General features: G+C 40.9%; 1 protein-coding gene and 1 pseudogene across 1 annotated transcript in view; one reads left to right on the top strand and one right to left on the bottom strand.

Annotated features, from left to right (window-relative positions):
* Window positions 1–1,073: 1,073 nt before the first annotated feature.
* LOC149996409 (N-glycosylase/DNA lyase pseudogene) overlaps window positions 1,074–24,297 on the bottom strand; it is a 23,546-nt pseudogene continuing 322 nt past the window's right edge.
* AP3M2 (adaptor related protein complex 3 subunit mu 2) overlaps window positions 24,195–24,297 on the top strand; it is a 19,292-nt gene continuing 19,189 nt past the window's right edge. The window contains exon 1 of the mRNA XM_090258137.1: window positions 24,195–24,263. The gene's annotated coding sequence lies outside the window, so the exon portion shown is untranslated. The remainder of the gene's footprint in view (window positions 24,264–24,297) is intronic.

Here is a 24,297-nt window from a genome sequence, read left to right as displayed (position 1 = left end):
AACCTGAGCCCTGGCTGGTGTGGGTCAGTGGATTGAGTGCTGGCCTGCAAACCAGAAGGTCTCCGGTTTAATTCCCAGTCAGGGCACATGCCTGGGTTGCTGGCCAGGTCCCCAGCTGGGGTCATGCAAGAGGCAACCACACAAACGATTGCTGTTTCTCTCACACATCAATGTTTCCCTCCCTCTTTTTCTCTCTTTCCCTCACTCTAGAAGTAAATAAATAAAATCTTAAAAAGAAAGAAAAAAGAAGAAAATCTGAGATGTAAGTACTTGTAAACAAACATTGCTTTTTATGAAGCAGTAATAATATGTTTGATTTGTGGGGTTAAAAAAATACTGAGATTGAACAAAGTGGTTGCACCACAATAACATATAAGCCTGGAAGGGAGTTATTGAAATTAAAGATTCCTTGGAGTTAAAAATATCAACTACACTTTGCTTTTTTTAAAGGTAGGTAATCAAGTTAAAATTCAAAGCATAACTACAATAAGAAAAAATTTTAATTCATATCATTAAAACTAATAAAGAGCAAAATGGAAAGATTTTTGTAAAAATGTGATTTATTGCTTTAGGTAAAGAAATAAATCCAAATATATTAGTAATAATAAATATAAGTGGATGGAATAGTACAGTTAGTAATTATAGATTTTCAGACTGGCTATACCTGCCCGGTTCCTTCTCCCCAACTCACCATTCAGATAACTCTCTCCCACGCCCATAGAAAAGAGTAAGAGAGGGGATGGAGGGGTGATTGCTACTCTCTCAGAGGCCCTTTATAGTGGAACCTGGAAGCTACGGAAACTCAACAGCTTTTTTTTTTTTTCCCATACAAGCACTTCTATTTTATTGTTCCTTCTTGTAATAAAGGGAAGAGGATAAAACCATAGGTTGCTTTGTCTCCCCAGATAACTCCCACCCTGCACTATTGTGCAAAGTGCTCAATTTGAGGGTGCCTGCCTTCTGAGATAATTGCATGGAGGCCCCTTCCCAACATGAGGCTGGGGAGGGGGGTGGAATAATGGGGAATGGAGGAAAAAGATATTGGGAGAATCCCTTTGTCCTGTGCCCCCCACCTAGCCTTCAGGCCCTGTGGATCTCTTTCTGCACTTTGCTGGTGGCTCTTGGTAGGCTTGGCACAGGTCAGCACTGACCAGCACTGCTTGGCCCCAGCCAGCATAAGGGCCCCACAAGCTCCTTATTGGTCTGAGGGCTTGGACCTTTGGCCTGGATTGTGGTAGGGTGCCAGCTCTAGTCTCGTTGGGCAATCTGCCACCTGTGGACATCCACCAGCACAGCCTGGGGCTTGTCTAGGGCCATCAAGCAGATGCAGTTGGCCACCTTGGTGCCTATCCTAGGCAGGGTGTAGCGGGCCTTGTGCAGCTGCTGAAGCCAGGGCAGCCCACCCTGCTCTTCAAGGATGGTTCTGGCTCTGGCACTCATGCAGCAGACACAGTACCCAAGGCCCAGCTTCCTGAGCTGAGCCTCCACCTTTGGCCCAGCCAGGGCCTGTAGGCTGGGGAAGCCATGGTAGGTGACATCATCGAGCTGGATGAGGCAAGGTCCAAAGGCCTGGCGGAGCCACTCCACCGTGCCAGTGATGCAAGCAATGTTGTTGTTGGAGGAACAGATGAAGGAGAAAAAGCTCGATGGAGTCCTGGAATTTCTGAGCCACCTCGGGGAAGTGGGGGTCCACAGAACTCCAATGGCTATACAGTTGAGCCAGGCTGACATCCAGCCATAAGTACTGACACACAGCCTTCATTCAGCTCTTCTCAGGCGGACTTCCCAATCTGGCCTTTCCCCCCTCAGTGCACAGTGCAGCAGAGCTGCTTCTCAGTCTGGGTCAGTGTCCATACCTGGTCTGCCAGCACATCATTGCAGGGTGCAGGACTTTGCTCCCTCTACTGGAAGAATTGTCTGGAAGCCAGAACCAAGTCCAAGCACAGCTCAGAGCATGGACAGGGGATGGAGGCCCCTAGGGATGGGACCGAGGATGGTGTATGATGTTCTTTGCTCCTGCCCTAAATATCCCCTCCTCCATGACCCCAGGGTGCTCGCCACTTTCTACAAAGTTGCTGCTAGTTTTCGAAGCAAATGCAAGTGCAAGCGCACTCTTCCAGCTTCTCCAGCACCCAACAGCTTTTAATGTTTTAGGTTCCAGATATGGATCTTTCTGTCTATATGTTATCTCATAAAGTTCAGTAAGAAGTGAATTTCAAAAATATTTTAAAATCTTTTACAAGGGATATGCACTAACCATACAGAGACTCTTCTTAGAAAAATGTCATAAAGTTCAGTAAGAAGTGAATTGCAAAAATATTTAAAAATCTTTTACAAGGGATATGCACTAACCATACAGAGACTCTTCTTAGGAAAAAATGAAACTCTTGCCAAATACAATAGTAAGATTCTGAATTTTTTTAGCTCTACTCCCTTCTTCGATTCCTTTTTTCTCATTCTTATTTAATAAGTTCCATTCTTACAATTTCCAGGATAGTCACATTTAAAAACAATAAACAATATTTTTGACCATTAGTCAAAAACATTGTAATACATTGTATTTCATGATAACACTGAAATGCAAAAATGTCTTATGTTTTGGAGGAAAATAACTATAGACAACATTATGATTGATGCTTAAGTATCTTACTCACTTCACCTCTCCCCAGTAGCAATATAGTTGGGGGAACTAAACTCAGCCTAAGGGGTGTGACCCAGTTAGCCTAACGGTGTGGTGTTCTTATTCTGTTCCATGCTTTGTTTAAGAAGGGCTGTTTCATCCCATGTTTGCAAGTGAGATATGAGGAGATGTTGAACTGAGGGTTTCTGGGAAACTTCTTCCTTGTTCTAAGGGAGAACACTAGAAAGCCAGACTAACCCTCTCCCTGTGAATGTGACACAGAAGCATTTAATCTCAACACTTACCAGGCACCATTCTGCCTCTGGACATCACCAGCTAACCTAATCAAGGTCTTTGTTAGTTAAGCCAATTTGCCCTCAGTTTTCTATTAGTAGGAGCCAAAGGGTCCCTAATTTATATAATAATTAAGCCTTAACATTGAAATATTATTGAAATATTCTACTATAAAACCACTTTTGAAAGAACATGCCCACTTCTTAATGAATTTGGGAAGCCTGACAAGAACTACCTAGTTTGCATACTAATGAAATGAGAATGTAACTTTCCCCTTCATTTCAACTATATGTGGCAATCATATGGCAAGCACTGGTAGTTGCCTTCTCAATATCTGCTTCTCCTACCTTAGGAACAGAATTCAATTATATTCTGGATAGCAAAATGTGCCCTTAAGATGACATATTCCAGTTTTTCCTGAATCTAGGGATACTATCAATGAAATGCAAGAAGTTATTGGGTAGGACTTGCAAGAAAGTGCTTCAGAAAGAAGGCAGACACTGGCATGTGCCCTTTTTACTACTTGCTCTCTGAAATGAAGGCATGGGGGTTGGAACTCCAGGAGCCATGTTGGACCATTAAGTAAACTTGAAGGTAAAACTTTCAACATACTCTTTCTAAACCTATGCCTGTTCTCAAGAAACCTACCCCTCTTAGGATATGATATTGCCTCTTACTTCATAGAAAATATTGGGATTATTAAGAGTGAAACCCCTGAATGTCCTGCGCCTATACCGACTATCTTCTTTCCAGGGATTCTCTTCCTCCTTCAGGAGCTAATCCTTCCACCTGTGATTTGGAGACAATTCCTCTCATCAACTCAAAGATCTGGGCTCATCATACCCCACCTCCCTCTCTTTCCTCTCAGCTTATATAGACAGGCTCAATTCTCAACCATCTTATAAACATCAAGACAAAACAAAATACTATCCTTCTTAGACCTTTAGTACACCTATAGCTGTTGACCCTTTTCTGCTGCCCTTCACAACCACGCTATTTATCAAGAGAATATTCAACATTCATTGTAGCCACTGCTAAATAGCATTGGCTGCTGTTTACTAAACATTTAGTATGTGCCAGATGATTTACATACATTATCTCCAATCTTCAAATCCATACCACAAAGGAGGGCTATTGCTTCCATTTTTTTATGAAGCAGGTAACTGAGGCTCAAAGAGAATTAAGTTATCTTGTCTAGCTCGAACAGCTAAAATGTGACAATTAGCATTGGAACCCAGGTCCATTTGAATACAGCTCCTCTTATTTGCATTGGATCAGAGTAGTTCCCAAACCTGGCAGGGCATCAAAGTCACTAGAGACCTAAAACAAAACAAAAAAATATGGTCTTAGACCTCCCCACCCCAGATCTACCAAATCATAATCTATCTCTCTTGTAGAGCCAGAAATCTGTGTGTTTCAAGCTCCCTGAGTGAATCTGATACAGCTGGTTTGATGTGGGTCTTCCCTACACTGCCTCTCACAGTTGAGTGTTCCTTAGCTCATCACAGTTTAGCTCCTAGTTTCAATCCTCAAATCAGATTGCTCCCAGAGACCTTCTTGTGGCTTGATCCACAGGGAGCTTTTCAATATCCATCTTGCTTGACTTCTTAATAACATATGACAAGCTGACCAATTTCTAACTTTCTTTGGCTTCCAGAATATATTTTCTGCCTTCTTAATGATCCTTCCTTCCCTTTTTCTGTGTTCCCTGTGATCTGCCTGCCCCTGGCCATATCTTAAATGATGGCACGTCCCACCTTGGTTTCTAACCCCACCCTCTTCTCAATCTAAACATTGCGTTATGTGATCTCATCTACTCCTGGGGATCTAATTGTTGTTTATGTATAAATGCTCCCAAACTGGTATTTCTAGCCTCGCTCTTGGCTGCTAGATCTGTATGTCCACCTATGAGAAATTGCCAGTTAAATATCAGTTAGGTCCCTTAAACTTAGCAGGCCTATAACTGAATTCATGATCTTCCTCAAACAACCTTCTCCCAGATCCAATTATATTGGTAATTTTAAAAAACAATGTTCTCTAGGTTTGAAGAGCCTAAGCTTTTGAGGATCCATGACACTTGCTTCCACTGTAAGAGTCCATAGTCTCCTTCCATTTTCCAAATGGTTGAAGCTCAATGCTCTGATTGGAGGGGCCAGACCTGCTACCACAAGTGCCCTCATAGCATGATGATGGTTTTGGTGGCCTGGGTAGCCACTGGAGACAAAGAGACCTTCCAGAGCTACAATACAGGTGATCAATGAGCTATCCGCAGACTTTCACCTTGAGTTAGGTATAGGGCCTGCTACTCTTACGAAAGTTCTAATATTCCCTCAAATATCAGTCTTGTTTTGTTCCTCAGAAACTTGGAAAAAATGGAGCTGTCATATAATCTAATTTTCCCCAACATCTAATTAGAAAAAACTTTAGGCACATAGAAAATTTGAAAGAAATGTAAACATCCATATATCCATCCCCTAGGTTCTACAGTCAGAATTTAATTTTTATTAGCTAGAATTAGTATTCACCTAACACTCTGAGTGATGCTGAATAGAGTGATTGCTCTACCATAATTATATAGGAAATATTCTGTTCCTACTGGTAAGTCCAGTGCTTCATAAGAGTTCTGAACTGCAGCCAGTTTCATGAGTGCTTTAAACAAGCCAACACAGGTCAGCTGTTAGCTGGGTGGAGGAGCTTCTAGAGAGTTCTTCCCAGCTTAAAGAAACAAAATTTCAAAGTCATCTGGCTTCCTGCCTAAAAAGACACCTACAGCTTTTGGCTCTTAGAAGCAGGTGCTGTCCATAGGTATAACCTAGGACTTTCTGGTTGTGCAATAAGAAAGCAATTGCCACTGCTTTGGGCTAGGAGGTGACAGGGACAGTGGTAGAGAGGAGGGTGTAACTGGGATTTATATCCCCTCACATTGATTTTCCTAAAACTTCTACTCTAAGGTTAGTGGCAACTGTCCCCACAGACAGCACAGTGCTCTTTCCCCAAGTGCTCTCTTCTATAAATTCATAAAACCTTCCCTATGTTTTTCAAACCACTAAAGCCTTTGAAGGGAAAACGGAATATACTGTAATTCCTTGAAAACTAAGGAAAGCAGTGCCAATCATCTCTACCAAATGTGATATCACAAGCTATATATTTCAACTCATAATAGCTGCTTCGTTTTGGCAGAACATCATATGAGTATATCCTTGGCTTCTTTCTTTTCCTGGAAGCTCTTCAGTTAAGAACAGACTCCAAAACAAAGGAAATGTGTGCTCATCAGTAAGCTAGCTTCTTCTCACAGGAAAAAAAAAAAAGCAGCACTGTGGCTGAATGAAACCTATGTCTCTTTTCATTCTTATCCTTTAAGAACTGATGTAATTTTCTCAATGCTAAAGCCCTTTGAGGCAGCCCTGAATGTACAATTTTGAAAAGGAGTGGAGCCTGGACACGGACAACAGTGCAGTGATTGCTGGGCTGGGGAAGTATTAGGGGACTAAATGGTAATGGGGGAAAAATACAATAAAGATTAAATAAAAATAGAAAAGGAGTGGAATACTTGAATGGATATAAAAATAACACTTTTAGAATGGGCAAATTACAAAAGTCCTTTCCTCTTTTGTCTTTCTGAGTGCACAACCTTAGCTCTAGACCTAAACATTTTTCTGGAGACAGCCAAATGCTAAATATTTTAGTCTTTGTGGGCCATACAGTCTATCTTGCAAGTACTCAACTCTGCCATGGCAGTGCAAAAGCAGCCGTAGACAACACATACACTAATGAGCACGGCTGTATTCCAGTTTTATTTATGGACAACTAAATAAAGACTACATTAGTTATTCACAAAGCAAAGACCTCATATTTACTCTGTACAATCAGGATACAGCATGAATTAAAAAAATTACAGTCCCACTACTCTGTATACAACCAATGTTTCCTTAAATATAGTCTAACTTACTATAGATATGTTTTATTTAATTTGTGAAACCACAGGATTAGAGAGCTATGATGAGCCTGTATTTTCACCATAATTTAGGAAGTAACATGTAGAGGTTAAAACACGGTTTTAGAATCAGTCACATATGAATTCAAATCCAGGCTTTGCAGCTTTCTTAGCTGTGTGATATGAGGTAAATTGAAGAACATTTCTACATTTCTTCATTTGTAAAAATAGGCTGGAAAATTGAAAAGAAATAATGTCTATTAAACTCTTAACAGTGTTCATTAAGGCACACAATAAATGCTCAACAGATATTAACTTACCATTATTCACTTAGTCATTGCTAAATAACCATTTTCAGTTTTATCTGTGTGGAAAGATCATCTGTGACATTGAGTTTCAATAGTCCATTTCACTGATTATATACCATTTTGTAATTAGGAAAATCACCCTAATGCAATGTCATTATTTGTTTAATTTGGAAGCCCTGTGATTAATTTATTATAATAATAGATAAATTATACAGCTGGCTCCCAGAAGGGTGTATTTTCATATTTGACTTGCCCCTGTGACTACCTTTATACATCTGTGACCTAATGGTATTTGTATATACATGTATACTTTTTAAAGATCTTATTTATTTACTTTTAGAGAGAGGCAGAGGGAGGGAGTAAGGGAGGGAGAGAAACTTCGATGTGCGGGAGAAACATCTATCAAAACCCGGGGCAGGCCCACAACCCAGGCATGTGTCCTGACTGGCAATCCAACGGCTACCTTTTGCTTTGAGGGACGGTGCCTAACCCACTGAGCCACACTGATCAGGGCTGTACATGTGTACTTTTTTAGTGAATATTTATTAAAGCATTTTAAAATAAGAGTTCTGACACCCTGTGGAGAATGCCAAATCTCATTAGATAGTGTTCAAGCAAATGTCATTTAAAAGTTCTTTTTAAAAGTTATTTTTTATAGGTAATACATGGTACATAGGACAGAATTGAAAAGGTACAAAAAACTGTGTGATGAAAAGGAAGCTTTCTTCATGTCCCCACTACAGCCTCTATCCAACAGTTGCCCTCCTAATAAGTAACCCCTTCCAGAGATGGGGTGTGTGTGTGTATGCTCCACATTATTTAACCAGCCCTCAGGGACAGGGACAGACTTATTGGGTGTTTCCAATAGTTTGTTCTTAAAAGCAAAATTGCAATGTTGCCTTTTAAATCTTTATACTGTGATTTCTTCCTTTCTCTTCCGAACAGACTGAAGTGATTCTGTGGGGCTTTCCCGAGTTCCCTGGCCCCAGAGCTTAGCAAGTATTTGTGGAGTTACTCATTCTTCTTCCAGCATTGTTGTTGCGAGTCTCCTGTTCATTTATGTGCCTACTGGGGGCCTGGTTGGAACCGGGCGTGTTATTAAGCGTGTGTTAGGGTTTGTGTGTCTGAGCAGCAGTGAGCGCACAAGTCCCTTGCTGATTTCTGGGACATGCATGCGTGGGAGGGAGCAATTCTAAGTGCAAGTGGCAGCTTGTTCCTTTTGCAGTGCGTGCAGCCAAAGTGACGTTGTGATCTGTGGTATGTGGTCCTGGCGTGAAGCGCCCGAAGACACTCTCCCACCTCTGGTCCACCGTTTTCCCCACAACCAAGGGAGGTGTTTAAAGGTGTCTCTTAGAAACAGGCACAACCGGGGCAGCCCGACTCCAGAACAATGGGTCCTTTCAGCCACCCCCTTTAGAAGTATGGCTCGTCACCATGACAACCACCCTATTATTTAAAGTCTGAGCGGTCCCGCCTCAGACACTCTCCCCAGGGCTCCCCTCCCCCTCTGACACGCCGTATGGTGTGTGTGGCACTGGCAGCTGTTGTCAAAAGAAGGCACCTCTTTGTCTCCTAGGGATGAAAGACATTGGTTTTCAGCGCCACCCTTTCTCTCCGCCCAACTTTTTTCTCGGCGCACTGCACCCTGTCCCCAGAAGGTGCCCCATGGATGCTAGAGTCCAGCCCCGCCTGCCCACCCGTAGCTTTGGTACTCGTTTCCTCTCGGATTCTCTCTTCCCGGGGCATTTATGCCTTTACCTCCAACTCTTTGAGTCTCTAGAAGTCTCGCTCTCAAATGCAGTGTCCAAACTAGGGGAATTCGCTTTAGAAATCCTGGGTTTCCTTTTTTTCATCTCTGCTCTTCGAGTTCTAGTCCAGGCCACTTCTCCCCTCAGACCCAATAGCACCACCTTCTGTAGCCAAGAGCTTATTACCGAGTCTATCCCCGTTCGCGCAAAAGCTCTCTGCCACGCTTGTCTAAAAGTTGGGCTTGCTGATTAGAATAACGACTAAATGGTTAACTGTCTTAGGGATCTCCCACTCAAACAGCTGGACACCTTCTGGCTGAAGAAAAGGCTACACAATTAGATAAACAATATGACCTGTATTTTTCTGAGATTTCTCATTTAAATGTATTATTAAAATATTTTTTTAAAGTTTTGTATTACTTTGAATGAGTAGCTAAATATGATTTACTCTATTTTGTCTGCGGAGGAACTTTATAAAAATAAAATTGAAAACTGAGAAAACGTCTTTGGCTGGCAGTGTGTCTGGGATTTGGGTTTCAAAGAATATTGCACTGAACCTGTAATCTGCACCAGAAATCCAAAGATTGGAGCAGATGGTGTTTTCCAGACCTATGTGGAAATAAAAAAGGTTACAGAGATGAGAGAAAAGGCGGAATCAAGAAGGGGGAGGCGTGCCGTGCAGAAGCTTGTAATCACCAGCGGGGACAGAGAGAGAGCAAAACTGGGTATATCGAGCTGTTATGGAGATAAAGACACCCTTCAGGATTCTGTGTGGGTGGGAAAAATCATCAGTATAAAATGTTATCTAATACTAAAAAGGGTAGATGCTAGTGGTAGAAATTTGAGAGTAACTGTTTCAGATCTCATGAGATCTACTTTTAAAAACACTTTTTTAAAAAACTGGGAATGCTAAAAGAATGATACAAGTAAAAGGGAAAGGAAGTTCAGCAGGTGACTGACAAGAAGTACATTTTTTCTGGTCTTTGCTTCCAGTTACTAACAATTATTTTTGATAAACAGGAAGCAGCCAAGTCAGGCACACAGGAAACAAGTATTTGCAAAATGAAGGGTTTTTTTTTTTTTTCCTTCTTAATTTGAGAATAATCTTTATCTAAATACCTATCTAGAAAACAATAAGCATGTTATTCTGAAAACTTTTATTTCCAATCCAAGTTCCTTTGTTCTCCAACATCACTGAATAAATTGTGAAGGAAATTCTGCCATTTTTCTGTGATATTTGATGACTATTTTCCAGTTATTTCAAGTGAGAGTCACAATACAGTATCGCAATTTGAAACTCTATTTAAATTAATGATTTTTAAAGTGTTTAAGATTGTTAGCAAATAGAAGCAATTTTATCTTCTGACAGTAATACTTGTAGTTATATCTACAGTCTGATTTTTACCAATAGATACACCTTTTTACTTTATTAACGTTAAACATGGAACTATGTAGAAGTATGTTCCATGAAGCTCAGGGGCCACCATTGGGATTAAGATTGAGGCTAAGGAAACAGACCTCTAGAATTCTGATCACTATTTTATTCAGAGCAGTTCTGCTTTATCTGTTTTACATGTAAACTTTCATTTCTCTAAAATACTTCACTGCTAAACAAAATTAAGATCATTGTTATAACAGAAACTTAGAGTTGGAAAAGATCTGGGGTTTAGTCCAATCTTTTCATTTCCTGGATTAGGACCTTGAGATCCAAGGAATTTATCACACCATCAGTCAGATCACACCCTGTGACCACATGCCATCCTTACAGCCATTTCAGACCAGGCCTGACCACATTACTCCCTCCCTTGCCATCACTTGCTGGATCTTCTTTTTACAATACTATGAACATGTTTTTGTCCTGTCTTCTTATTTTAATCTATCTTGTGGGGATTAAATAAAAGCTATCCAAAGGAGCTTTTCTATTTTCTAGTCCATCTTCCCTAAGTCCTTGAATTCCAGACTTAATTTATTTAAAATAGCCAATCTATTCATTGATTGTAGCTGCCCTATTTACTCCCAATGACTGTGCACAACTATTAATTACCTATTCAATATTCATTCTTCTGTTTTCCTTTTAAACAGAGTTCTATTTTAGGGGTGGGAGTAGTAATGTACTCAGCTAAAAATATTCTTTAACAATAGAGCACTAGTGGGACTTCAGGAAAAGTTCATTAAAGCAAACTGACTCACTGGCCCATGCCCATTTGCTCTTTCCGTTTCCTCCTTCTTTCGGCCTGGATTATAGCTTGATGACTGGAGCCACAGCAACAATATTGTGAGCACGAGGGTCAAAATGCCATCTTCGGAACGGTGGAATGGCAAGCTAAGAGAAGCCTAAGTTCTTGATGTGAAGCTGTCATTCCAGCCCTGAATTTTCTAATTCTTGACTTTTCATATAGTGAGAGAAAAATACCTTGTTCAAGCCAGTATTATTTTGTGTTTTTTGTTGTTGTTGCTTGCAGTGGAATGTAATTCCCATTGGCTCCCACTTGGGACAAGAACAGAGTAGATCAGGACTTCAGTTTTATTGAATGATCTATTTTTAAACACTTACTAGTTGTTCAAATAGTACTTACATACACCACCACAAGGCTCATAGCATAATAATAAGCACATAATTCATTTACTTAGTCATGTAATGAAACAATATCTTCCCTCATTCCTTACCCCTGGCTATGCATAGACATGTGTGTATGTCTCTTGTCCAGATGCTAGCTAGGTACACATGTTGCAAGATCTAAAATTACAAGTGCTGTCTTGACATCTTTGAGTATCACAGGGTCCAAAGGCCTAACTCTCAACACTCCCAACAGCAGGAAAGTCTCCCTGCCTAGCTAATTCCTTTATTAGATGGACCAGTTGTACTCCATGCACTGCTCAAGCTAATGGATTTCACCTGTCAGCTCTCAAAATTATTCAAACAAGCTAATACATAGTCTTGCAGGAACCAAGGGTCGTCTCACCTTCTTGTGACTACAAAGCCCACCTCTCACAGGCCTTGCTGATTCAGTCTACTCCAGCATGAAACCTCCACGAGGGCCTGCATGGTGTGCAATGTCCTCCAGTCTGGTCTGTGAGTATATGTCACCAATAACGTGCTGTCAGTTTCACCTGTCCAGTGTTGGGTGTCTTGTGTTTGGCCATTTCATGCTCTTTAAGAAAGTGTTCCTTCCTTCATCAATGGGGTGATAAGGAAGTGATCAGAACAGTGCATTTACTTAACAAATATTCATTGAGGCCTCTTGGATGCCAGGTACTGTGTAAGGCAATGCCTATAATAAAGGTAAGCAAGGCAGATACAAGTGTCTGCCTCAAGATGCACATTCTCTAGTGAGGAAGACTGACAGGTTAAAAAGACAACAGAGGAATAAATACAGTAATTACAAGCTGTGACAGGTGTTATTTAGCATAGAGAATAGCATAAGGTGGCAGAGGAAGAGTAAGATGGGGGTGGTGAATTTAGATAAGGTAGTAATGGAAGACTCCCTGGGAAGGTGATATAAGTAAAAATTAAAGGAAGAAAAGGAGCTAGCTATGTAAAAACCAGAGAAGAGCCTTTCGAGCAGAGGAAACAACATATTCTATGGCCTAGAATTAGCAGGGAGGGGCTTAATGGCACGAGATTCAACAGGAGAGATGGGAGGGAATAGAAAAAAGAGGTGTGTCTTAGTCCATTTGGGCTGCTATAACAAAAATACCATAGATTTGGGGGCTTAAACAACAAATATTTATTTCTCACAATTCTGGAGGTTGGGAAGTCCAAGATCAAGGTGCGGGTAGATTCAGTGTCTGGTGAGGACCTGCTTCCTGGTTCACAGACAGCTGTCTTGTGTCCTCATGTGGTGGGGTAGGCAAGGTTGCTCCTTGGAGTCTCTTTTATAAGAGATGCATTCATGAGGGCTAATCCCATTGATGAGGGCTCACTCTCATGACCTAATCCTCTTCCAAAGGCCCACCTCCAAATAGCATACCACTGGACATTAGAATTTAACATAAAATTTTTGAGGGAACACAAACATTCAGTCTTTAGCAAGGTGGTATTTGGATTTAATGCCATGGGGAGGCATTGAAATATTATAACCTGCAGGTAAGTGTTTACAGTTTTAAAAGCTCACTTTTGCTTCTGTATAGAAAATGGATCAAAAGGGGTGAGAGGGGAACTGGGAGAATCTGTGAATTGATTTGGATTGTATGGACATTTTAACAACATCAATTCTTTTAATACATGACCATGAAGTGTATTTCCTTTTTTTTATTTTTTGTCTTCTTCAATATCTTTCCTTAATATTTTGCAGTTTTCAGTGTACAGGTCTTTCACCTCCTTAGTTAAACTTATTTCTAGATATTTTATTCTTTTGATGTAATTATAAATGGGATTATTTTCTTAATTTCTCTCTATGATAGTTTGTTGTCAGTGTTTAGAAATACAGCGAATTTTTGTGCATTGATTTTGTATCCTGCAATATCATTGAATTCATTTATAACTTCTAAGACTTTTTACTGGAATCTTTAGGGTTTTCTATACGTAATACCACATCATCTGCAAATAGTGATAGTCTTACTTCTTCCTTTCCAATTTGAATGCCTTTTATTTCTTTTGCTTGGCTAATTGCTCTGGCTAGGAATTCCAATTATGTGTTAAATAAAAGTGGCAAGAGTGGGCATCCTTGTCTTGTCCCTGATCTTAGAGGAAAAGCTTTCAGCTTTCAGCTATTTAGTATGATGCTAGCTGTGGGTTTCACATATATAGCCTTCATTACATTGAGGTACATTCCCTCTATACTCACTTTGATGAGAGGTTTTCTTTTTTCTTTTATAAAATCATAACTGGCTTTAAATTTTGTCAATTTTTTTTCCTTGACATAGGTCTTGGAAATAATTTTTTCAATCTGATACCAAAAGCAAAAGCAACAAAAGCAAAAATAAACAAGTGGGACTACACAGCAAATGAAACCATCAACAAAATCAAAAGGCAACCTGTTGAATGGAAGAAAATATTTGCATATCATATACCTAATAAGGGCTTAATACCCCAAATACATAAAGAACTCATACAACTCCATAGCCAAAAAAAAAAAAAAAAAACCTCAAACAATTTGATTAAAAAGTGGACAGAATATCTAAGTAGACATTTCTCCAAAAATATACAGATAGAAACAGGTACATGCAAAGATACTCAACATCACTAATCATCATGAATATGCAAATAAAAACCACAATAAGATATTACCTTATGCCTGTTTGAATGACTATTCTCAAAAGAAAATCAAAAGTGTTGGTGACAACAAAGATAAAAGGGAAAACTGGTGCACTGTTGGGAGGAATGTAAATAGATGCAGCTAGTATGAAAAACAGTATGGAGTTTACTCAAAAATTTTAAAATAGAGCTACCATATGATCCAATAATTCCACTTCTGGGTATTTATCAGAAGAAAATGAAAACACAAACTCAGAGAGATATATGCACCCCAATGTTTATTGCAACACTCTTTACAATAGCCAATATATGGAAACGACCTAAGCGTCCATCAATGGATGAATGGATAAATTGTAGTATATATGCAATAGAATATTATTCATCCATAAAAATAAAATCTTGCTATTTGTGACAACATTGATGTACCTTGAGGGTATTATACTAATGAAATAAGTCAGAGACAAATACTGTGTGATCTCTCTTATGTGTGGAATCGAAAAGGAAAAAAAATAAGCTCATAGATATGGAAAATAGATTTGTAGTTGTCAGCATGGGGACTAGGGGTGGAGATGGGTGAAGGGGCTCCAAATAAATAAATAAATATCTCAGGATTATAAACATATATTTTAAAAACATACACTCTAATCCCAAAATAATTGTTCACAATTATCTTTCTTTTCTTCATATGCTTGTTTACAATGAAGTCTTCAAAGGGAAGTAACCATAGGCATAACATATTTATGTCATTGGTTGCACAGTATAGATGTTCAATAAATATTTCTTGCCTAAATACAATAATGGTATCTTCTCAAAACAAAAAGGGAGATTATCATAAAGGTTCACATGTTATAGTTATATGAACAGTTCGAAATAATCAAATCTCTAGTGACAGAAAGTAGTGGGTGCCTGAGGCTGGGAGCTTGGGAGGAAATGGAAAGTTACTGCCAATGGGTAGAGGGTTTCTTTTCGGGGTGATGAAAATGTACTAAAATTAGATTGTGACAATGGCTGCACAACTCTTGAGTACACTAAACCATTTTTTAAAAGATTTTATTTGTTGATTTTTAGAGAGAGGAAGGAGAAAGAAAGGGAGAGAAACAGTGGTTGGTTGCCTCTCTCATGCCCTCAGCTGGGGACCTGGCCTGCAAGTCAGGCCTGTGCCCTGACTGGGAACTGAACTGACAACCTTTCGGTCTGTAGGCCAGCACTCAATCCACTGAGCCACACCAGCCAGGGCTAAAATCATTTTTTAAAGGGTGACTGTTATGGCATATATGTTATATCTTAATAAAATTGATTTTAAAAAGAATACAATTAAAATGAGAGTTCACTTTTGCTGCTGTATAGAAAATGAATTGATGGCTATACGAGTGGAACTGGGAGGGTTTATAGTGTTTTAGGCAAGAGATGATGGTGGCCTGGTCTAGGTGGTGACAGTCGAGTTGGAGAGAGAATGGTTTCCTGATGCATTTTAGAGGCAGAAACAACAGAGTTTGCTTCTGATTAGATGAAGAAATGAGGGTAATGGAGGCCTTAAGGGTGATTTGTAAGTATTGGTTTGAGTAGTGGAATTTACTAAGAGGGAGAAAGCAAGATGAAGTGCGGTTGGAGGAAGGAACAGATTTGGAAAAGAAACTTGAGTTCCTTTTTGCTCTATTGAGATGTCTGTGAGGCACCTAAATGGAGATATTGAGTAGGCAATTGGATATGTTGGTCTGGAAGTCTATGAAGAGGTTGAGTCATCATCGCTGAAAGAGTACTTACGCTCGTGAGGACATGTAGGCAAAGAGTGTAGGTAGAGAATGAAGGCATGTCCAGTAAGAAGCCATAGAATAACGCCATGCCCCTGAGGTGTGAGCTGGGCCTCACAGTTGGATGTTCCTGGTGTTCATCATTTAGGGAAGGGACTTGGTGCGACGACTGCTTTCCTCAGGAGACTGGAATCTATAGGCCAGCCTGCGGATGCAACGAGAGGGATGCTGCTCTCTTCTTGTCAGGCAGATTTGGATTTCAGGAACTTGAGATGGTTTAGCTGGAGCTTCTGAGTAAAAGGAGCTACAGAGAACCTCTGCCACCTGCAAGCAGATATGCATCCCCAGATACCCTGATTACATCACATCTTGTGAGCTATGTTATTATTTACATGTTACTCTTTCTGTTCATTCCCCTTTTATTATCTCCAAGTCTTTTGACAATTTTTGTATGTTCCACCTTGGTCCTTGTTCTGCTATGGAAAATTAAAGAAAAACTAATATGTATACCATGGTGTTGAAGAGTTAAGTCCAGCATGGTGGAGGCAGCAGCCAGTAGCAGGAGGTCCCAAAGGGGAGGGTGGGTCTCTTTTTTAGAGTAGGGGTGTCAAGTTCAAGCTCTCTCTTCCAGAATGACAGACTTCTTCCATGGCCAGCCTTAAAGGAGCTGGTTTTAATCATTTAAAGGACGCTAGTCTTTTCTTTAGGTCTTTTTCCACATTTCACTGTAAGCTCCTTGAAGACATGCTTTAACTGTTTCTGGCCCCTTAGTCAGTGTTCAGGAGATAGTAGACTCTCCATAAGTGTTTGCTTATGGTATTCAAAGAGTTTACAACCCAGTTATAGTGATCTGGTTGCATACATGACTGTGTGGCAGATGTCCAAAGCACTGTAGCTTACATGAAAGAGCTGTGAAAGGCTATGTAATCACACAGGAGGGAGAAATTACTTCCAGCGGGGGTGGGAGGTATCAAGCTTGGGACAGACTTTGTGCAGGAGAAAACATATGGCTAGGTCTTGAGGGCCGAAGAGAATTCCACAAATAGGATGAGTAAGAGACGGATGCATGCCAAGTAGACGGATCTGAGAGAACAGAGAGGAGGCATTCCATCTCTTCGGTGTGTGACCGGCAGTGAGGTCTGCTGCATGGGTAGTATGCATGGACAGAGGAGGATGTGTCAAAGCCAGAGAGGAGCTCTGGGGCCCTCCTGCAGAGCCCTTTAAAAACGTCTCTCCCAGTGAGCAAGGCCTCTCTTGTTTCAGTCCTCCCCCCACTCCAAATAATTAAGTAATCATCCCCAGGGAACTCTGATAGCTGGGATTGGTTTTTTATGGCAGAAAAAAGTGCTCAGCAGTGAGAGCTGTTAAACATTAGGATGGTTTATTAGTGGCAGCTTTAGAAAATCTTTTCCTAGAGAGTTTTATACATAAGAGACATACCATTTGTTGATGATTTCCTGTGGCCTCTCTTAAAACCATGAGAATGTACTAGACAAGCTCCCCAATTCTATGTTGTTGGATTCAACTTAACAAATATTTTGAGTGTCAGCTTGTACATGCCTCTGGGTATTGCTGTGACTGAATTCATGCCATCTGTCCTTGCTCTCACCGTGCCTCTCTTCCAGTGATCCCCATCTCAAAAAATGACACTTCCATCCGCACTGTTGCCCAAGTCAGAAGCCTATGGATGATCCCTGATTCCTCATTGTCACTCACCACTCACTTTCAATTAATCCCCAATCCCTATCTTTCCACCTCCAAAACACCTCTGGAATTTGTCTACTTCTCTCCAATCCCCCATCGTAGTTGCAATTACTAGCGTCTCTCATGTGGATTACTGCAATAGTCTAAATGATCTCTTGGCTGCCAAGCAAGCTTGGCCTTCGCCAATCTCTCACACCGCATGATCTTTCTAAAATGTAAATCTGAAAGCATTTTACTCTCCCACTTAACATGTCTTCAGTGGGCTCCTAGGTTTATGAGAGAGGCAGGAGGTGTGCACTGTGAGCCACACCGCTTGTCTTCCTGTGTGCCTGAATGCCAGCTCAGCTACTTACCTACTTACTTGACCTTTCACTAGTTACTTAAGCACCCACTGCAGTTTTCTCATCTATAAAAAGAGATCATAAGTAGTTCATTTTAGGATAGTTGGGTGGATTAAATAAATTCGGATCTTCCTCTCTTTTATGAACTCTTTTAAAAATATTTTATTTATTTATTTATTTTTAGAGAGAGGGGGTCGGGGAGGAAAGAGAGGGAGAAACATTAATGTGAGAGAGAAACATCCATCAGTTCACTCCAACTGGGGACCAAACCCCCAACCTAGGCATGTGCCCTGATCGGGAATCGAACCAGTGACTCTTCACTTTGTGGGATGGTGCCCAAACGACTGAGCCACACAGGTTAGGGTTCTTCAATGAACTCCCAAATTTGGAGTGCCCTGAGCTCTGTTTCTCTTCTCTCTCCATGCTCAGTCCCTTGTCATTTCAACTGGTCCAATAGCTTTAAATATCCATATGCTGATAACTCTCAAATTTACATCTACAGCTCAGACCTCTCTTCTGATCCCTAGACTCCAGGTGCCCTCTCAACATTTTCATTTGGATGGCTAATAGAGCTATAGATATATTAAACTTAAAATGTACAAAACTGAACTCCTGATTTTTTTTTCCTTCAGACCTGCTCCATCCATAGTTTTTTTCATCTTAGTTGATGGAGCCAAAAGGTCAGGCTCAGTGGTCTCCCACTTTTCTTTTGTTCTCACTCCCCACATCCCATCTTATCAGGAAGTCCAGCTGGCTCCTGTTCAGGTTATATATAGAATCTGACTCCTCCTCACCACCCCCTGGTCCAAGCCCAATGCCTCTCACCTAGATTACTACAGTATATTTCTTTTTTTTTTTAACGTATTTTTTATTGATTATGTTGTTACAGTAGTTCCAATCTTTTCCCCCCTTTTCTCCCCTCTGCCCAGTACCCCCCTTCCCTCCAGCAATCCCACCACCCTTAGTTCATGTCCATGGGTCATGCATATAAGTTCTTTCGCTTCACCCTTTCCTATATTATTTTTAACTTCCCCCTGTCTATTTTGTACCTACCAATCATGCTTCTTAGTCCCTGCACCAGTTCCCCATTTCTTCCTCACCCCCTCTCAGCTGATAACCCTCCAAATGTTCCCCATACCTATGATTCTGTTTTTATTCTGGTTTGCTTAGTTGGGTTTTGTTTTTATTTTTTAGATTCTGTTGTTGATAGTTGTGAGTTTGTTGCCATTTTAGTGTTCATAGTTTTGATCTTCTTTTTCTTAAGTAAGTCCCTTTGACATTTCATATAATAATGGCTTGGTGATGATGAACTCTTTTAGCTTTACCTTGTCTGAGAAGCACTTCATCTGCCCTTCCATTCCAAATGATAGCTTTGCTGGATAGGGTGATCTTGGTTGTAGGTCCTTACTTTTCATCACATTACATACTGCTTGCCAGCCCCTTGTTGCCTCCAAAGTGTCTTTTGAGAAATCAGCTGACAGTCTTATAGGCACCCCTGTGTAAGCAACTCTCCACTTCTTTCTTGCTGCTTTTAGGATTCTGTCTTTATCTTTCAACTTTGACATTTTAATCATGATGTGTCTTGGTGTGGTCCCCTCTGGGTCCAGCTTGCCCAGGACTCTCTGTGCTTCCTGGACTTGTATGTCTATTTCCTTCACCAAATTTGGGAAGTTTTCTTCCATTATATTTTCACATAAGTTTTCAATTTCTTGCTTTTCCTTGTCTCCTTCTGGCAGCCTTATGGTTCAGATGTTAGCATGTTTAAAGTTGTCCCAGATGTTACTGAGCCTCTCCTAATTTTTTTCAATTCTTGTTTCCTCATTCTGTACTGGTTGACTGCTTTTTTTCATCCTCATGTTCCAAATCATTGATTTGAACCCCGGTTTCCTTCTCTTCACCATTGGTTTTGTGTGGATTTTCCTTCGTTTCACGTAGCATAGCCTTCACTTCTCTTATGTGTTTGCTGTACTCAAGCATATCTGTCAAGCCTATGAGTATCTTTATCACCAGTGCTTGGAATTATGCATCTGTTAGGTTGGCTATATCTTCATCACTTAGTTCTCCCATTGGAACTTTGATCCGTTCCCTCTTTTGGGCCATACTTCTCTGTCTCCTCAACTTGACAGGCTCCTCTGTTTGCCTCTGTGTCTTAGGTAGAGCTGTGGTGGCTCCTGTTACATTGTAAGGGGCAGAGCCTTAGGGATTCGTCAGTACATGGCGACCTGTTTCACCACGTTGTGGCACTGTATGTGGGGGAGGGGTCTGTGAGGGAACAATACTGATTGCCCAGCACTTGCCCCTTTTCCAGGCACTTCTCCCACTTCCATACAGGACTGGCACACCTCTAGCTGTTGCCCTGGCTGTCATTTCCAGAGTGGGTGGGTCTGTGGATGTTCTAGGACCATGGGGGCCCTTTAAACAAGCAGATTCCACTGAGAGACCAGCAGTTTCTGCCTCCACCCTAACCCCCACTGGTTTGCACAGTCAGAAGCAATGAGGCTTGATTTTCCCTGGTGCTGGGACCATGAGCTTCGTGGTCTGGTGAGGAGCTGGGAACGCTCCCCAGGTGTCCCTCCTGACTTTTTAAAACATGTAACTGTGCTTTCCGCTGGCATGCCGCTGCTGCCACCACTACACGGAGTCCCCTCTGCCCCTCCTACCTGTCTGGGTGAGTATTTCTTCTTTATATCTTTGTTTGTTGGACTTCCGTGCAGTTTGATTTTCTGGAACTTCTGGTTGTTTCTAGTTTTAAGGTAGTTGTATTCCTTCTTAGTTGTGGAGGGAGATGCAGTGTGTCTGTCTACACCTACCTCTTGGCCAGCCATGATTTAAGTTTTCACTACAGTATTTTTCTAACTGGTCTCTTCCTACCCTGGCTCATCTATGGTATCTTCTCAACCCAACATATCGATAAATCAGATCATGTCATTCCTTTGTTCAAACCCTCCATTGGATCCCCATTTCAAAATCACTACAAGTCAAAAATTTTAAATAGATTTCAAGACCCTGTGAAATCTGGTCCCCATCCTCAACCCTGTAACTTCATCTTCTACTTTACCCCCTGTTCATTCTACTCCAGCTATAATAACATCCTTACTGCTCCTGGGACTTCCCAAGCACACTGTAGTCTTAAGGCTTTTGCTCTGCCTATTGCCTTTACTGGAATGCCCTTCCCTCAGATATTCCTGTAGCTAACTCTGTCTCCTCCAAGTCTTTGCTCAAATATTTCTTCTCAGTGAGATTCACTCTCACTACCCTTTAAAAAACTATAACTTGCCTTCCAGTCCCATGATGCTCTAGATCTCCCCTCTATTTTATTCAGTTGCACTTATCACCTTCTAACATACTCTATAGTTTAGTTATTAGGTTTATTGATTATTATCTATCTTTCCTCACTAGAATGTAAGCTCACTCAGGCAAGGATCTCTGTCTTATGTTCACTGATATTATGTATCCAAACACCAGAATAGTGCCTGGTACATAGTAGGACTAACTAAATATTTAAGGAATGAATGGACAGTGCATGGCAATATAGTGTTTTATAACTATTAACAATTATTACAAAGCTCACAACCACCTGACTCCTACCTATCTTCCTAATCTTATTTTAGGAAAAGAAAGTCTGCACTCTTTCTCCCATTCTGACTCAACTATAGTTCACTCTCTCATCTCCTGAGCTTTGTACATGTACTCTTCTGTCTTTCCACCCTAATGGAATCTGTACTCATCTTTTTGGTTTCAGTTTAGAAGGATTTCCTTAACTCTAGGTGAGCCCTTTCCACAAGCATCCCCAACATGTGCTCCTTGCTCATCACACTGTTTTGTAGTTACGTGCTTCTCTTTTGTCTTCCTCACTAGGCTCTGTGACAACAGGGACTATGTCTGTGATATTGTCATTACAGTATCCCCAGCACAGGGCTTGATACATGGGAAGATCTCAGCAAATGTTAACTCAATGAACGAGAAGTGCTCACAGCAGTGACTGCATTTCTGCACCTTAGACACATTGCTTAGTAACCATATTTAATTGTACCCTGTGCTGCTTCTTAGGTAGTAACAATTGCTAACACTTTTCTTTTTTTTTTTAAATAATTAAAATTTTTTACAATTACAGTTGATATACATTATTAAATTAGTTTTAGGTGTATACCTCAGTGATTATACATTATATAACTAAATAAGTGATCATTCTGACAAATCTTGCAGCCATCTGACATCATAGTTATTAGAATATTATTGACTATATTCCCTGTGCTGTACTTTACATCCCCATGACTATTCTGTAACAACCAATTTGTACTTTTTAACCCCTTCACCTTTTTCATCCACCTCCCCAAACCCCTCCCGTCTGGCAACCATCAAAATGTTCTCTGTATCTATGAGTCTGTTTCTGTTCTGTTTGTTCATTTTGTTTTTTAGATTCAACTGTTGATAGATATGTATTTATTGCCATTTTTTTGTTCATATTTTTTATCCTTTTCTTCTCCTTCTTTCTTCTTCTTCTTCTTCTTCCCCTTTGACATTTCATATAATACTGCTTTGGTGAAGGAAAAGACATATAAGTCCAGGAAGCACAGAGAATCCCAAACAAGATGAACCCAAAGAGGTCCATACCAAGACACATCATAATTAAAATGCCCAAGGTTAAAGACAAAGAGAGAATCTTAAAAGTGGAAAGAGAAAAGCAGTCAGCTACAAAGGAGCTCCCAAAGGACTGTCAGCTGATTTCTCAACAGAAACTTTGCAGGCAAGAAGGGATTGGCAAGAATTATTCAAGGTGATGAAAAGCAAGGACCTACAACTGAGATTACCCAGCAAAGCTATCATTTAGAATTGAAGGACAGATAAAGGTCTTTCCAGACAACAAAAAGCTAAAGTTGTTAATTGCTAACATTTTTCTACTCAACAACAGTTCTCCAAAATTAGTACTATTAATGTTCTTATTTGAGAAGTGAGGAGCTTGAAGTTTAGAAATGTTAAGGTACTTCTCAAGGTAAAACAGCTGGTAAGTGTTGGAGCACTTCAAACTCAGGCAGTCTGGCACCAGAACCCCTAAGCTCGGTTATAGGATGCATATCATTCAACCATTTTGGTTTGGGGTTTTCTCTTTTACTTAGTTCAAAATTAGCCAACTATCTGCCCTTAGTTAGTAGGGCAGAGACCAATCCACACCACCTTCAATAGACATGTATCTTGGTCCTGGATAAGGAGCAGCTGCCAGTCATGCTCCTTTTTGTCAACGTGAAAGGTGAAGCACAGTCAGGGTGACACCCTCGTGGTCTAGGTAGACATCATTACCACCACACCACACTTGAACATTTTATTGAATACATACAATGTTCCACGCACCGAGGCAAATACTTTCCACACCTCATCTTATTTAATAACTGATTTTTCATTTAACTGAAGTTGAACCTTGTCTTCTGACTTCTACTTGATGCTTTTCTGGACCACAATGACTTGCATCACTTAAAATAGTACTATCAAGGGAGGGGGTTGCTGGGTGGAGGGGAGTAAAGGGGAAAAAATTGGAACTGTTGTAACAATATAATCAATAAAATATACTTTAAAAAATAAAAATTATATAGGAATTAAAATTTAATTGAAGTAAAAATAAAATAAAATAGTATCAAAGTCATTAGTGCTCCAATGCAATTTGGAGAGATACCTGCCTAGCACCCCACCCTCACCCCCATTTTCAGGTCTGGGAACTGAGATTCTGAAAGATTAAGTACCTTGGCTGAGGTCAAGCAGGTGGTGGTCTAGTTGGGGCTGGAAGAAGCCTCCTGAATCTAGGTCCAGAGCTCTGGACAAGAGGCAATACTGCCCCATCACCTTTTCTTTACCCAATGCACATAATTGAAAGGGCATTATGCCTCTTTTTAAATGCACTTATCTAATGGAGAGTAGTTATTACTGTTCATGATTTATTATCCATGATACGCTATTCAATAAATGCCCTGGAAATTGCACTCTTTAGCATTCCCTCCAGGCACATTCCGTGGTTACGCAGGTGACAGCGACAACCAGCCAGGCCTTTTGTGACTGGCGGCCAGCGACTGCTCACGACAGCCAATCAGGGCTTGGAGCCGCAGAGGTGCACCAACTGAAGATTAAAGAAACCTCAACGAGGGCAAACTGAGGGGCTTGAGCCGGAGAACTGGGTGAGCCACGAACAGCGATCAATCAGAGGGGAGGAGCAGATCACTGACGCCCAATCCGCCGCTTTCAGACCTAGGTCGCTGGCGTAAGGCCTGTAAGCCGGCCAATCAGCGGGCGTGCGGCCACAGGCCGTAGATCCGGGCGGTGGGGAGGCGGGGTCTGTCAGCGCGGCAGAAAGGTGGGCGCAGCGAAGAGCAAGGCCGGGTGAGGAGGTCTGGAGACCTGGGTTTGCAAGGGG

Source organism: Furipterus horrens, unplaced genomic scaffold (assembly GCF_987537825.1).
Source record: "Furipterus horrens unplaced genomic scaffold, mFurHor1.1.pri manual_scaffold_12, whole genome shotgun sequence".
NCBI classification, from domain to species: domain Eukaryota; kingdom Metazoa; phylum Chordata; class Mammalia; order Chiroptera; family Furipteridae; genus Furipterus; species Furipterus horrens.
This window is presented reverse-complemented; position numbering and strand designations above follow the sequence as displayed.